We start from the raw sequence: 17,206 nt of genomic DNA, 5'->3' as shown, positions 1-17,206 counted from the left end.
ATCACCGTCATGTAGTAATGTTTTGTACTCCCCTCTTTCTTTTCGTCTCATCTTGTCAGGATTCAAGAATTCTATTATTTTTTTATTATTTTTAAAAATTTCCTTAAATACGTTGACTTCAACAACCAACAATCTGAATTGAATCCTGTTCTAAGCGGGGTGCCTCAAGGTTCAATTTTCGGACCATTACTTTTCTCAATGTGCATTTGTGATCTTCCACTGAATCTGCATGCAGATGACTGTCAATTATACATACACCTGTGTTAAAAATAGTAGCAGCGGAGGTCGATTTTCATACAAAATGGCCAACATCGACAAGCTGTACCCCAATGACCGATTGAACTGAGATTTTGGCGGTGAAATACAATTATTTTGAAATGTTCGTATACTAAGTATCTTTTTTTTTCGAATTACACGTTAAAAATTACACATCAAATAGTTCAGCTCAATAGTGCATTGAAGAACATAGTTAGAGCTTGTCAAAGTTGACCATTTTGTATGAAAATCGGCCTCCACTGTTATTATTCTGAACACAGGTGTATCTGGAATCCCTATCTGCTATGATGCGAGCATAATGGTATCATTAAACATTCTAATGTTGTAAAAATCTTGGTTTAATGATCGATTCTAACTTGAACTGGACATTTCAGGTTACTGCTGTGTGGAGTGAAATTTATAATGCCTTACACTCGCTTGCATTATTAAAACGTTGTACTCACCAACAACTGGTCAGGTCTCTTTAAGTTTCACTGTTTGATTATGATGGTATTTTGTTTGGCCTTGTTACTAAGAAAAATACGAAAAAACTAAACCAATTTACCTAGAAATCAAAGGTGCGAAAGAAGTTTATTTTCATTTAAACGGAATCTAAATATCTTATTCAGTATGTCATTATTGGCATTACACATACATGGTAGCAGCAACTGGTACTTCCACAGACACTAACCCCACGAAAACTTCCGCAGCTGCCAAATCAGTCACATTTGGACTAACTGTTGGGCATTGCGACCACGTTGTAAATGGAAGCAAAGGAGGATAATGCAAAACTCTGAACGAACTAAATTGGTCCCAGTTCCTTACTTTTCCTTCTCTTATTGCTTCACCTACATATAAGTTTATTTGAATGAATACTAAATACGTACAAGGCATCGTTCGCTGCTATTGTCGTGGATATTTTAGAAGTTCCAGGTATCCGGTTCACGCTTTAGTTAACAACGGTGTCTCTTCTAGTTAGTACGAATATGGGCGTACTTGTCAGTTTTGCTGTACCTGTTATGAACAACTAGTACATCCCATTCTCTTATTTTCTAAAGACACTTTTCTTGCTTCAGAAGTGAATCCTTTTTGTATAGTACTTGTCTTCGTAACAAAAAGGGCACCATTACGGAACATGAGATGTGATAAAAATTTTCGTAGTAGGGGAAATAAGTATAATATGCGCCAGTTGGTTATTAACCCAAATTATGTCTCTATAATTAAAATCCTGTACGGCTGAAGCCAATAAACATTTTTAGAACGCGGCTTACACAACAAAACTTAGTCAAAAACTCTGTTATAATTTATGACGTATTATAATTTATGAAAATAAAACATTTATTTAGCCCCTTCCGATGCAATTTCGTTGTTTTCGTCAACAATGCATTTCCTTTAGATACAAAAAAAAAACATTGTTTGCCTTTCTTGTACCAAGGTGTAACGAACTTCCACGACGATTTTTGATAGAACGTCCGGAGACCCATAGTGTTATATACCAATCGACTCAATCGACGAATTGAGATGATGTCTGTCTGTGTGTATGTGTGTGCGTGTGTGTATGTATGTGCGCAAAATAAAACTCACTCATATTTCAGGCATTTATCTTGATCCGATTTGTTTGCAATAAGCATTCGACGGGGAATCCTGTCCCATTGTTTCCTATTGAAAATTGATCATATCGGACTATGGGATCAAAAGTTATGGCCAAATATGATTTATATACGAAAAAACACGCTGAGAAATTCTCACTAATTTTTTAGTATCCAGGTTTTTACGAGCCGGAGCCATAATACTTTGAATCACCCCTTTTGACACATGATGTGTCCACTATAATTTTTAAAGATGGATCTTAGCAATCGGTGACTCTTTGAAATTTCTGCTAAAAATATTAAGCTGTCATTATTATACTTGCGTTCGAGAATGTTTTTAAAACTTGGTTTGATATTTCATTAATATAATTACATTTTAATAATTTAATTTTTAGTTCTTTTAGGTGGCTATGAAAATATAAGTTTGCAGGCGTTTGAGGTACAGATTTCGAACAATTGCAATTGAGCGTCCCTATTTTATTTATATATGTAATACACTCGCGTTCCACATCATTGTGATATATAACGTTACAACACTGCTGCATAATTCGCGCAGTTATTTGTTCGGGTCTCCATCAGAAACCCCGTGAAAATAATATTTTAAGTGGAAAATTTATGATTTTGGGAATTTGGATATACAGTCCCATCCCGATTTTGGCAACACCCGTTTTTGTCTACCCCCGATTTTGGCAACACCCGGCAACATTTTCTTCCCGATTTTGGCAACAACCTCGAAAATATTTTTTTTATTACTTTTAAGAGCTAAAACTTTTGTATTAATATGTAAAAGGATAAACAAAACCAAAAGTGATTGTCATTAAGGTTTATATGCGTATTATGGGCTCTGTACGAATACTTTCACTGAACTAATGAACCACCACTAGTATTACCGCTCATTGCAAACAATGTCTATTGAAACTTTTCTGCTCTTTTTATTCACGTTTTCCATGCTCCTATTCACACTACCCTAATCTAACCAGCTCACCGTAGAATGTCGTATTTTTTGGCATCTCACTGATTTTGTCGTCGATAAGATGACTCACATCGTTGTACATAGTACAACACCTATTAAGCGAAGCCCGCTGTTTACATCATAATGCAACCGATACCAGGAACAAGCAACCCCCGTAGGTTTAATTGCTAGTGATTTGCACATTCGATTTTCTAAATGTATTGTCTAGCCATCAAGTCGTTTTGCTCATTACGCGCCTCTCTTCTGGTATCAGCCAAGAAACTGTCATTTTATCATTTTATCCGTCTTTCTGCTGAATTCCCGTATAGAAAATAAGCAACAATTTTATTTCAAAGAATCTTATTGTTTAAAATTTACGCAAATTTGTCTAGCGATTAATATCAGAACACTATTGGCTTTTCCATTTTCATGATGTGTCAATTGCATAACGAGCCTGTTGATTTCAGCATGTTTGCCAATTATTCAACAGTATAATGGTAAGAGTTTGGTAACATGTAACCGTAAGGCTCTCAAGCAGGCATTATTGACTTAAATCAGATCAAGAGAAAAAATCGGGTTAATCTAAGCCTACTTGTAGCTCTGCCGCGGGGCAAGTTATGAGCTTCCTAAGATCTTTAAAATTGAACGTTCGATGATTCACCGTTTAATTATCTTCAACGCTCACCAATGGAAGCCTATTGAGTGAAGCGAATCACTTGGTAACACAACAATGAGAGTCGTTACGGTGCGCTGATAGAAGATGCCATTCAAGCATTCTAAAAATGAAGACCTCTATGAGTCTGGAACTCTAGTACACTGAATGGGAGGCGTTGATACTTTCTCTCGACTATCTTATCACCTTGAAAGAAGGGCGAATAAAGGAGAACACATGATGTGGTTTGATTGTTTGATTTCATTGTACTAGAGCAAGGGGGTACGAATGCAAAAATCGTTGCTTATATGGATACCTCACAATGGCTTGGCTTGTTAGACGGTGCTGTTCATTGTTTATCACTGCAACGATCGCTCCTACTCGTTGTTTGGCATCCATCTGAGTGAGGGATTTCACTCATTGGCTATGGATATTACGATTTCAATAGATCAATGCTCACTCACACTTCCAATGCCTGCTCACAAGTGTTCTGTTTGTGATGGCGAAGTATCAGAAGTGGAGTACCTCCTGTGAAGCTCCCATGAGATCGCTGGTGTAATTCAAGCTGCTTCGATAGGCGAGTATGCGGCACATGTGGTGTTATTATTATTTATTCAGCCTAAGGCCGGAGTGGCCTCTGCGATACATAACAGTCGTCTCCGTCCACCGCTGTACGTTACCAGTCACGCATCACGCAGTCTACGGAGGGTCCGTAAATCGTCTTCCACCTGATCGATCCACCTTGATCGCTCCACATCTCGCCTTCTTGTGCCTGTCGGATCGTTGTAGAGAGCCATTTTTACTCCAGGCAGCGAGCACCAGTAGGTTGACAGCTATCGAGTGTCGGAGGCGGCATGCCGCGAATTGTCTTTCAGCTTCCTTTTGGCCACACTATCACTCGTACTGCAAGGTGCACATAGTGCTCAGTGCTCATGGATCTATCATTGCCGCCTGAAATATTCCTGTGTTGAGTGCTAGGAGACCGACTAGTGTAGTTAACCCATACTCACACTACATTGGATACGTTTGACCAATTTTCTAAAACAATGGAACGTCTTATGTCTTGCGTTCGTTGTCAGCGAAAATTTTGCACAGAACTTTACTCTTAATCACACCGACCACAAGAAAGTTAGCCTCCATCAATTCCCATTATATAAGAATCCGAAATTTGTAGCACATTTAGTCATCTTGTATCCGTCGGATCATTTGATTTATATAGTGAATTATGATAAAAGCAAGTATTTTCGGTGGACTAAAATTCATATGAGATGTCAGCACTCCAATGGACTACTATAGAAACGTTTTTTTTATCACCACAATTTTTTTTTGTAAGGACATGGCCGACGCTATTGTTAATTTCAAATATTATTTATTATTAAAATTGTAATATGAAATTGACTAATTAGTTACATTATCGTTTGAATACAATTCTTGAGTTTGTTTCAATTTTGTTTGAGCTACAATCTCCGAGTTATGAATAATAACGCAAAAATGACAATTATGATGCACGTGCATCACTTAAACACATTCCATATACTTTGTAGTACATATTCTAAGTATTTAGCTTCAATCATGCAAACAAAAAAAATTGAAATTTTGTGTGAAATTTTTTTTCCCGATTTTGGCAACATTAAAATCCGGTTGTGTTGCCAAAATCGGGAAGGGACTGTAGTTACTCGATTCTAATTAATTTCTCATCTAAACTATAATGTGTCGACTTCAAAGGCTAATGAAAAATCTTGAATTTATGAGATGCAATATGCACGAAAGGGCTCATGTGGTAAAGATTTAAATTAGGTGAACATTTTTCTCGCATCCACATTCTACCAGAAATAGAAGAGACACATCTCACCTGACTCGTACCACTATTTTTTTTAATGAATTGGATATGTGTATGTAAAACGTACCCGAGGACCCTGATTAGTTAGTTTGAGAATAAAACTTACTACGGAGGAGGAAGGGGTGAGGGATGTTTATTGAAAACCTTAACATAATCTGTGTACTGTCCCTATGCATCATGATTCGATACATGTAAAAAGATGTTACAGTAGTCGGAAAGCTTTAGCACCGTCTGCAGAAGGGTTTACACAAAAATGTATAACAAGTAGTGGCGTCGACTTCTAAAAAAGAAGGACAACATCTTACAATGTTCATTATTATAAACAAGCACGATTCAGAATTGTAGGCGGACATCGTTCACTGCTGCAATTGACGACCTTAATTTTTGATACGATAGTCGAAACCAATAATCCGTTACTGACATCGCTGAAAACAACGCTGATCCATCCATACTGAGACATTTCGTCTTCCTATTTATCTTTTAAACAAATAAAATGCCTGAAAAAGAAGAACTATTAGCCATATTTAAGAAATGATAATGGGTGAAATTCCTCGTTGATTTTAAATAACAAATCAACAAATCTCGTAGGTAACGGGAAAATCGAAACCTCACTTCATGGCTACCAAGATATTACAAAAAAAATTGAGTTCACAGCATATGTCAAATTCGATTCACCCCTTGTAAATTTATAGCAAGCGTAAAAAGCTGGATATCTAATGTACAAGAAAGGCACAAACACCGCTAGGTGGATCAATCAGGGTTTTTCTTTATTACAATCAGTCTAAAATATTGACCACCTTAACACTCTACAACCCAAATTTTTGTTTTCGCTCAAAATCACTATTTTGCCTTCTAAAATCAATCTAAACACGGATTGGTGATATTTTTTTTAATTCGCGATTTTATCAATTTCACAACTTTAATTTTTAGAATTTTGTTTTTAAAGTTTTTTTCTCCACTCAAATAGTTTCTTGAATCTATGAATCTTTTTGGATTTTTGATTTCGGATTTTTTGACTGGGTCATTTAGCCGAATAGGTCTTTTGGCAGAACAAGTAATTTGTCTCACTTTTCACTTCTCAGTTCTAACTGCGAGGAAACATCTCTCTCTTCTGATAAATGAGAAGTGAGGAGTGAGACGTCTCACTTTTTGGCTGAATAACATATTGGGCCGAATGATCTATTTGGCCAAATCAAATATTCGGCCAAATGACCTGTCCAGCCAAATGACCTATTCGTCCAAATGACCTTTTCAGCCATATGACCTTTTTGACCATTTTTATTTATTTATTATATTTATTTATTTATCTCGACAAATCGACGTATTATTGCTGAAATATTGATTGATTTGCGTGATGAGCCTACGCTTTATCCAGGCCTAACATTACCTTCCGTCACCCTAGTTTATCCTTAATCTGAAATCAAAGAACCTATGGATGTATTGCGCTTTGCTCCGGTCGAAACAAGCGCGATCTTTAATAGTTTGCAGTAGCCATCGAGCAAGTAAGTGCAGTGCGTGTTTTAGTCGTCACGAAGCAGTTAAGATATCGAATCAGTCTTCGTTTCAAGTTTGCATGCAAATTAGTATGGGGAAATTTATTTTTTCATAATACTGTTAATGACGCTTCCCCATTAATCGCAGGTTAAAAGAAAACCTACATAGCTAAAAGGAATACTCAACATCTTTCACCCAACGAAAATCGCTTGTTAATTAATCGCCCCAATAATTAGTAATCGATTTTAATACAGGTTGCGAATCTTTAGTCATGATCGTTAAACTTCTTTGAGGGCATCACTGAAATGTGCAGTGCAACATAGTAGCCTGAATTTGTGTGTGCTATCTTTCGCGCCACGAGCAGCAATGTTGCCTGTTGATGAGTTATGCAATTAGCTCCAGAAAACCACGGTATAGATTAAATTCGATTACTAATTATTGGAACGATTAATTAACAATTAATTAACGATTAATCAACATGCGATTTTCGTTGGGTGGAAGCTGTTGAGTATTCCTTTTAGCTATGTAGGTTTTCTTTTAACCTGCGCTTAATGGGGAAGCGTCATTAACAGTATAATGAAAAAATAAATTTCCTCATACTAATTTGCTTGCAAACTTGAAACGGCTTGTGCTAAATCAGTTTTAATCCAAATGAGCTCAAACTTTCAGAGGACACTCAGAACATGGTAAAGAATCAGATGAGCACTGTGGAGCAAAATCGATTTTTTGAACCACCCTAATATACATCCACATACATACCACATCAAAATTCGTCGAGCTGACTCAATTGATATAAAACACAATGAGTCTCCGAACCTTCTATCAAAAGTTCGATTTTGAAGTGCTCCTATAACGCCGTTTACGTATACTTAGTATACGAAAAAGGCCAAAAAACACTGCGCAGAATAAGGAAAGGAGAAGCTAATGAACATAAAAAATACAAAGTGACCATTATGCGAAAGATAATGGTCATACGAGTAACCAACCAGTACTGCACATTGAGGTAAAATGGTTGGAAGTGAATTTAGCTATAAATAAAACACCCATTAGGCAGGGAAGTAATCCTTTTCGCTCGAAACATGTCTGTTTTGGGCACGATTGTTACAACATGCTTTTGTAGTGGACCTTGCGTTGGGATAGCGTCAGGGAGCATCTAAACAGTTTGCATTCAAATTGTTCATAAATAATCGAACACCAAGGCAATGCTTATTACCGATAATGTCAATTGACACAGAGGAAAGCTGGTCAAATGCTTCACAAAACATAGTAACTAGAACGTACAATAAAATTATGATCATCTGAATATTCACTATATGAACAAGTACTGTCTTTGCCCATACATAGCATGGCGGAAGTGGGTTAGACAGATGACACAGAGCTTGCTGGAAAAAAGATTTTCTTGCTGAATCTATGGTGATTTTTTCTCCGCTCAGGTCAGAGCTATGTCACCGCCTGTGACAAGAAGCTTTTGGCTCATTTTGTTTTGCGCTGGTTTGTGTGCTGGCGTCGGTCAGGAACATCCAACAGCAGAAAGCTGCTCCTCCGCGTGTAAACACAAAGGTTGAATCAGCAAGAGAGGACGGCTCGGTTTTCCCCCCTGAGGTATAATTAACTTCGTTTTCTCGTAATCCGCTTACATCTAATTTTGTCTAAGAGGATCATAAATTGTGGTAATTGTGCATGAGTTTTCATCGTCCTATTCACTCGATACCATAGTTGGCTAAGTGCCTTTCACTTGAGAGCACCGACGGCCATGCAGGTCAATGAGATCAATTTGCTTTAAAAGCAGATGGTAATTATTTGCTCTACTGGGAAAGCTTCTTCCTTCATTTTCCGCAAGTTTTCTTTCGGCTCGTACTCGCACATACCTTGATTGTTAGATGGACAGTATCGAACCCTTATAGAAAAGAAAGACTTAAAAGTTCCAAACAAGCTTAACTCTTCAATGATACAACACCTGAAAACTTCAACTGCCAAAACACGGCGAGCGTTGCTCTTTTATGGCTATACGTTCCAACAGAAATTTAGTTTGTCTTTTAATTTAGCGTTCTTGTGCGTGTTTCCCCAGTTATTTATTAACTGAAAACTGACCATGAGTAGAAGCAGAACACTTATGCACCTATCCAATGCTGTTGCAGGAATTGGTTTATTATGTAATAGCATAGCATACGTGATTGTACAAATCGTGGGTGGCTATACAATGCTTAATTGAGCAATCTACACTATATATTGTCGCAAATTGGTGCTTGCGATTAGTACCTTTTCCTATACAGCAGCAGTTGTATACCTGGCCACGTCCTTACAATCACGGAAGGAAGGGAAGGTATGTTAGTTCAACATCTACTATTGAAAATGCAGGGAACCCATACTACCTTCATAGATGTTTTGGGAAGAAAAATTTGGAATTGGTTTATTATGTAAAAAGCACAAATTGAAAATTCAAAATGCAGGATACAAACGAAGGAAATCTAAAATCCTTCCCTTCCACAAATATATAACGTATGTGACCATCTTCTTATTCTTCTTCTTATTGGCATTACATCCCCAACTGGGACATTGCCACCTCGCTGCTTTGTGTTCATTCGGCACTTCCACAGTTATTACCCGCGATGTTTCTAAGCCAAGTTACCAGCATTCGTATATCATGAGGCTAAAACGATGATACTTTTATGCCTAGGGAGGTCGAGACAGTTTCCAAACCGAAAATTGCCTAGACCGGCCCCGGGAATCGAGCCCAGCCACCCTCAGCATGGCCTTGCTTTATAGACCGCGTCTTATCGCTAGACTAAGGAGGGCCTGAGAGATAAATCCGACAGCTGCGGGTTGGTAGTCCAAGAGAGTGCTGAGTGCTGCCGCTCGTTCGATAGAAAGTTCCCCGTTTATGGGATGGACTCACACATGTGAAGTTGCGACACGTGGCCCTTACCAGAACGTTTTAACTTTTTGCATAAAACGTTCGTGTGTTTATCAATGCTGTACAGTTGATCCGTCTCCTTGCGATCTAGATATTCCTGCTGGTGGTTTATTTTTCAGAAAAGTCGAGTTGTGTCTCTTCCACGCCCGTTTGTATCGTACCTCGTTCGCCCTTGTGCGGTCTCCTCCTCCATTAAATGCTAACATTCGCCGTCAAACCACTCGTCTCTATGATCCAGGGGCCATTACTAGTGCATCGGCTATAGTGCTACCAATGCAATGACGGATTGTATATTTATCCAGCTTTACTCAAGAGAAGCTGTGTCCAGCTGCTTTTTCTGTGACACTTCCTGCTGCTGTGCGCAGTTTTGAGCCAAATTAACGTCTTGTAGCTGCCCAAATATTTAGTCGCAGCTAGAGTTTCCATCCCGGGACAAAAAATCCCGGGATTTAGGAAAATTCGGGATTTCCCGATTCCCGGGATATTATTTTTGAAATCTCGAAAATCCCGGGACAAGAAATACTGTTTCAGTTCCGGTTCGCAAACAGTGTATTTTTTTTCTTACAAAAGTTATTTGTTTTTGAACGCGAAACCCAACTAAGGTATTAAACTCATATCAGTCCTTGGCTCAGTCTACCCAGTCACCCAACTTAGGTGATAAACTCATATCAGAACCTTGGCTCAATCTACGGATCCATGGTTCTTTGTGATGCATAATCGATGTCATCTTATTATTAAATTAGTAAGAAACAAACAGACATGAAAATATCGGAGATAGTTAATAGAACACCTTCACAAAAAATATTAGATTCCCCTATAGCACTAAATGGAGGGTTACTGACTGATACTTTATCCAGCAGCTACAGGTATCTACAGTACAAGATCAGCTACATCTATTTGGCGCCTGCTTCCTACCCATCTTCCGTCTACAGCGAGGTTGTGTACACTAGCTGATATTCGCCTTACAAATCTCCTCGCGCCACCCAACATTGAATCAGTCGTTCTGAGCTTCTTGCCTCCAAAACAATTATAATTGATCCAATTCATGTCCTTCCAATCGACGTCCGTACAACAAACTTTCCAGCACATGCGCAAGTACAAGTGGTCCTATTTTTTTCAAAATCAACTCTGGTCAACAGGCTGCAATCAATCGTTTTCCAATTCTCGGCTTCTGTCAAAATTGTATACCAACTTTAATCGCGTAATCTGTTAACCTCATCATCGTTAAATTTTGAACTCCGATAATAATTGAGTTGATTCTTCTTTTCGCAGCAAGCGATTACGTTTTACACAATTAACTTTATCGGAGATAACGATAAATTAACGATTAACATCAAGATTAGGAAGCGGTCTGTTCAAGATTAGGAAGAGCTGCAGCTCTTGGCAAAAGTATCAATTAGTAGCCTGCCATGGGTTGGAGGATACTCTAGTATTTTGTTTTCTTAGTGAGGGGTTTCCAATATATCCAATAGGTTATGGGCCCAGTACGATTCTACTGCGCATCTTCCATCTTTCGTCACTAGGGTATTGAATGCAATCCCAGTCTAAACCCAATGCATATTCAAAACAATGCAAACAGTCAAGCCGACTTTAACTGCCAGCGAACCCTTCTTCTCAGACTCGGCGATCATATATTCAAAAAGGGTACTCTATCTTCCGAGAAAAACGTGAATATTATTTGATTCTTGAAGTCGTTTTTTGTTTCGAAAGAATCGATTCAAATTAGAATTGAATTGAGTTCCAATTTGAAATCTGTATTATCTGGCCTTTCTAAAATATGAACTTTACCCCTGAACATTGAATAAAATCGTTTTTAAATCAAAAAATAAGTTTTCAAAGGAAACATCGAAAAATCCCGGGATTTCCCGGGATCTATGAACAAGTTCATCCCGAATCCCGGGACAACAAAAATGGCCGGGAAATGGAAACTCTAGTCGCAGCGTTCGACTTCGACGCATGTTGTAGGTACAAGGTCCGATGGTTTTGAGCGCAGGCCTACTGCAACGAGGTAGTGGTCGGATTCAATATTCGCACTGCGGTAAGTGCGGACGTTAGTGATGCCGGAGAAGAATTTGCCGTCGATTAGAAAGAGGTTAATTTGGTTTTCTGTTTCATGGTTAGGTTATCTCCATGTGGCCTTATGGATATTCATGCCGCGAAAAAGTGCTTCGGAATATCATACCGCGGGAAACTGTAAAGTGTATGTATCGTTGCGTTAACTGAGGAAATGCTAGTAGAATACTAAGTTGAAAACCAGGCCAAGTTCCAGTTGGAATGTAGAGCCATTAAAGAAGAATTAGAAGATCTGGGACTCCGCAACTTTCCCGGTCGTCTGAATGCAAGGTATCTTAGTGAAGGTTCTCAAAAAGGGGGACCTGACTGTATGCGATAACTGGCAAAGCATTATGTTGCTGTGTACCGTTCTCAAAGTTCTTTGCAAATTTATCCTGGCCCGGATTCAGGAGAAGATCGATACGGCTCTCCGGCGGCAGAAGGCCGGATTCCGTGCCGAAAGATCCTGTGTGGACCATATTGTCACGCTCCGTATCATTCTGGAGTAGGTCAAGAAATGCCAAGAGTCCCTTTACTTGGTATTCATTGACTACGAAAAAGCTTTCGACCGTCTCAATAACGAGAATATGTGGGGCGTCCTGAGACCCAAGGTGGTTCCTGAGAAAATCATCGGCCGCATCGAGGAACAGTACGAGGCCTTTTCGTGTAGAGAACTGCACAATGGGGCCTTGTCCGACCCTACCCGGGTCGTAGCTGGTGTGAGGCAAGGATGTATTCTATCACCGTTACTGTTCCTCATCGTTATCGACGAGATTCTGATAGGTGCTATTGACCGTAAACCAAACCGCGGGCTATAGCCATGGAGCACCTAAACGACTTCGCTCAACGGTGCTCTGATATGCAAAGTAAGCTCAACGACCTTGCCGAGCGCTCCCCATTTGGCAGGTTTAGTCATCAACGTCAACAAAACCAAATCGTTGGATGTAAACACAGTGACCACTTCCAGTTTCGCAGTAGCCAGGCAATCAGTGGAGAATGATGAAAGCTTCCAATATCTTGGTAGCCAAATGGCGTTAGACGACATAGGTGCACGGATCAAGAAAGCAAGGGCTGCATTTGCCAGTTTGAGAAATATCTAAAAAAAACAGGTAAATAAGTGAACGCACCAAAATACGAAATTTCAACTCTAACGCGAAATCTATGCTGTTATACGCTAGCTAAACATGATGTATATCAGTGAAGAACACTCAACGGCTGCAGGTGTTCATCGATAAATGCCTGCGGTATATAATTCGGGGCTGGTGGCCTCAACACTGGATCTCAAGCAACGAGATCCATCGTCGTTGTCACCAGAGACCGATAGCATCAGGAATTCGGGATAGGAGGAGGGGCCAGCCACACTTTACGTAGGGGTGGAAACGCGATCTGTAAACAAGCATTAGACTGGAACCCTGCGGGACATCGCAACAGAGGCAGACCCAGAGACTTTTTGCGGCGAAGCCTCAATATAGAAATAAAAGAAGTCGATCGAAATTTAACCTGGCAGCAGGTTAAAGCCTGAAAATATAAATGAGTGCAAGCAACTATTACGATACTTCAGTTCATCGTAGTGCTAATCAAGTGTACGTGGAATGCGTTCAGAATGATCTGAAAACGAATCCTAAGGCTTTTTGGAGATATGTGAAAAGTGAGCAAAAATCAAAAGGTATTCCGGAAAACGTAAAGTATAGTACAAGGTCTTCAGATAGCGAAGCGTCCGTGGCTGATATTTTTGCAGATTACACCCAATATTTTTTTTACACGGTTGGTATTCTTTAATTTCCCGGTCAACCTGATTTTTCACAGCTTTCTAAATACCACCTGAATTTTCTTTGATTTTTGGTAAATTTTTTCATGGGGTTAACTCATAGTTTCATCAACGCTGAAAGTCGTAATCAACTAAAACCCACCCGTGTAAAAAAAGAACCGGGTGTACTTCAAAAGTACATACAGGAATTCAAATCTCTACGATAGTGCACGACAAAGCAGAAGTAACATTAAATCTCTCGACATATCCGCATAGTTTATTGTCGTTGGAATACAAAACCTTTATGGTAACAAATCGACAAGCTCGGATAGAATCTCCAATACTTTGCCGAAGTCGCTGAAAGATGTTCTGATCAATCCATTGCACATGCTGTTTAATTCTTCCCTTTCCAATAGGTACTACCCTGCTCTGTGGAAGATTTCATCCGTCACTCTAGTCCATCAAAAAGGTTCAAAGTCTTGTGTTTAAAACTACCGCGCTATAGCAATCCATTCCGCTATACCAAAGCTTTTTGAATCTCTGGTATATAACCACCTATACTAAACTGTTCGAACAAACATATCAACTACCCAACATGGTTTCCTGACAGGAAAGTCCGGCATTACGAACTTCTGTGAATTCTGCTCCGTCGTAACTGATTACATTTCGCAAGGATTCCAAGTTGATTGTATTTATACTGACATGAGTAAAACGTTTGACATGGTCGATATTGAAAGCATTCTGAGAGCTGTATTAAATTTCGGCATACGAAGCTCGGTTTTCGAATGGCTGAAAACGTATCTGGAATCAAGATCTCATTACGTAAAAGTGAACGGCAACGAGTCGAGATTTTATACAATAGTTGTCAGATTTGTTTTTTTGGGCGTAGGTTTTCTTCCATCTTCTCAAAGTTACGACGCATAATATCAATGTCGTTGGCGAAAAAACGGAAATTAACGGACTTTGTGAAAATCATACCACTCGTGTCAATCCCTGACCTTCGTATTACTCCCTCCAAAACGATGTTGAATAGCAGATACGAAAGACCATCCCCTTGCCGTAACCCTCTGCGCGTTTTGAAGGGACTCGAGAATGCCCCTGAAACTCGAACTACGCACATTAGCTGCCATAGTTGGTCCCAATCGATTGTATTATATGAGACTTTAAAGTCGATGAATAGATGATGTGTGAGAACGTTGTATTCGCGGCATTTATGCAATACCTGACGTATGGCGTACGGTTGGTCCGCAGTAGAACGTTCGTTCAAAAATCTCGCCTGGTATTACTGGAACGAACTTATTCACAATAGGAGATCGTCAGTTGCATTCTAGCAAAAAATCCGCGGAGAATCCGAGGTGGAGAACAGTCTTGAAGAAATTGAAAGTATACAACTAGAATTTAGTATGGAGGTACAATGAAATCTCTTTTATTGTTTACAACTGTAAAACAAGTCGTGGGAACAAAAAATCTAAAAATTATTTTTGGCTTTTTGACCTAGGTTTCATATTGATGCGATGCGTAGTTAATGAGAACGGATGATTTGTCCATACAAGGAAATTCATTTTACTTTAAATGTTGTGGCGCCATCTCGTTCAAACAGCACCTTTGTCTTTGCCTTATTGATATAATTCTTATTCACAGTTGGTAAGAGGTAAAGGAAATGGACGAACGTACTCCTGGTGACTTGAGGCTAGATTTAATATTGCGATATAGATTTGAGGTATCTCAGCTGCTCATCCGGATATTTGGACTAGACGAGCAAAATAATGCTTAGATGGCCTGCATATAAATCACATCGTGATCCCTCTAAACACTTTTCACTTCCCCGAAGGGTTGTTTACACAATAATATCCAATGGTCGCTCTCTGGAGGCGTCATTTCCGTACAATACTAATCTGCGTGATCAATGTCATCATAATCAGCTTCACACGTGCTAAGATTACTATAGGGAGTTCCAGAAAGTATAAACATGATTTTGATGCGCTCCTATTGTGAACTTCATTGTTTACGTTATAATCTGTCGCTCTGTGATTCATAAGTGCCATTTGGTTAAATTTCATGGCAATGCGAAACTTTTTTTTGAAACGCGCAAGGAAGATCTGTGCGTTGATTGAAATTTTATCGGCGTGACAGATCATCATAGATCAGGTAGCGGCGGTTGGGCGTCACGTCGTTGGTAATTGGCGACGGCGTGGGTTGGTATGAGCCTATTTTAAGTATTAAAATTCTCCGGAATTAAATCTGAAGCTCATCTGGAAGCTTCTCCGGAAGATCCTCCATGAATCCTTCCGGAAGTTTCTCCAGGAATTTGTTCAGAGGTGGCTCCAGCATTTTCTTCGGAAGTTGCTCCAGCAATTCTACCGGAAGCTTCTACAGGAAATCTCACATTCTTTGAACACGCAAGATCGAAGATATATCACGCTACCGTACTAACTGACTGTCTACAGAACGTTCATTAGACCGATAGTCCTCCACAGATACGAGTCCTGGAAAATGCTTGAGGGCGATCAACGCGCACAGGAACTTGGTACATGGAGGAGACGAATGAACTACGCTGAGAGAACCATCTACCGTTTCTTCCGTGAAAAGCGGACGGCTGCGGTATTCCGGGTATGAAGACAAAATTTCACCGGTGAAAATGTTTCTTGATTGCGATTCAACATACGTAGAAAGGCTAGGTACGCAGCAAGCAAAATGGGTTGATCGGGTGGAAACCGTTTTTCGGACTCTCTGTAGACTGCGTAGACCGAGCTGAATAAAGACGACTTCTATGTACAACTGAGGCAATTGCAGCGTTTTGTTTTTTTCCTTGTAGGGTATATTCATCACCACGAAATTGTTTTTATCTATTGTAATATATTCCCTTTTTTGTAGCTGTGTTATTAAGGCGTATCGCTATTTGAAGTGAGCACCATTGTTTGACTATCATCTTCTCTCTAACACGGCTATGCATTCCGTACATTTTCGCTTGGAACATACTGACCATGATCGCATATTTGTAACATTCGCATTTTGGATGATTTTGTAAATCGTTTGTCAATCCTCCCCACAAATTCAATCATTTCCAGCTTACCACATCTAAGCAGGATAGTAAAGCCTATTTTACTGTTGTGGGATTAGATGCAGAAAATTAAGCTTTCGGAACGATTCACTGGCTTTTTGCAAAATGAACAAAAATGCGAGTGTTACAAATATGCGATCATGGGCAGCATAGTTGGCCAGCCTCCGTCCGTATAAAACGTAATCGATCCTGAGCGAAGTTTCGGTCCTTTATTCAACAACCGCCGAATAGGTCATTTGGCCTAAAAAGACATTTGACCGAATAGGACATTTAGCCATATAGGACATTTGGCCGAATAGGTCATCTGGCCGAATAGGACATCTGGCCGAACCGGACATTTGGTCGAATAGGTTATTTGATTGAATATGTAATTTGAAAAGTGAGAGATAAGGTGTGAAAAGCGAGACATCTCACTTCTTACTTCTTACTTTCTATTTCCCACTGTGAAAAGTTTGAGAAGTAAGACGTCTCACTATTCACTTCTTGCTTCTCATTTTTTACAGTGAGAAATAAGAAATGAAAAGTGTGGAGTGTGACGTCTCAATTCTCACTCCTCATTTCTCACTGAAGTGAAAAGTGAGAAGTGAAAGTGTGAAAAGTGATAAGTGAGGCGCCTTTCTACTCATTTCTCACTTTTGATTTAAGCAGTT

General features: G+C 39.4%; 1 protein-coding gene across 1 annotated transcript in view; it reads left to right on the top strand.

The window, feature by feature from the left end:
• Positions 1–17,206, top strand: part of LOC134211567 (uncharacterized) — a 722,476-nt gene that overhangs the window by 491,839 nt on the left and 213,431 nt on the right. The gene's annotated exons all lie outside the window — the stretch shown is intronic.

This window comes from Armigeres subalbatus, chromosome 2, assembly GCF_024139115.2.
Source record: "Armigeres subalbatus isolate Guangzhou_Male chromosome 2, GZ_Asu_2, whole genome shotgun sequence".
NCBI lineage: Eukaryota > Metazoa > Arthropoda > Insecta > Diptera > Culicidae > Armigeres > Armigeres subalbatus.
Note: the sequence above shows the minus strand (reverse complement) of the source record. Positions and strands in the feature narration are given on the sequence as shown.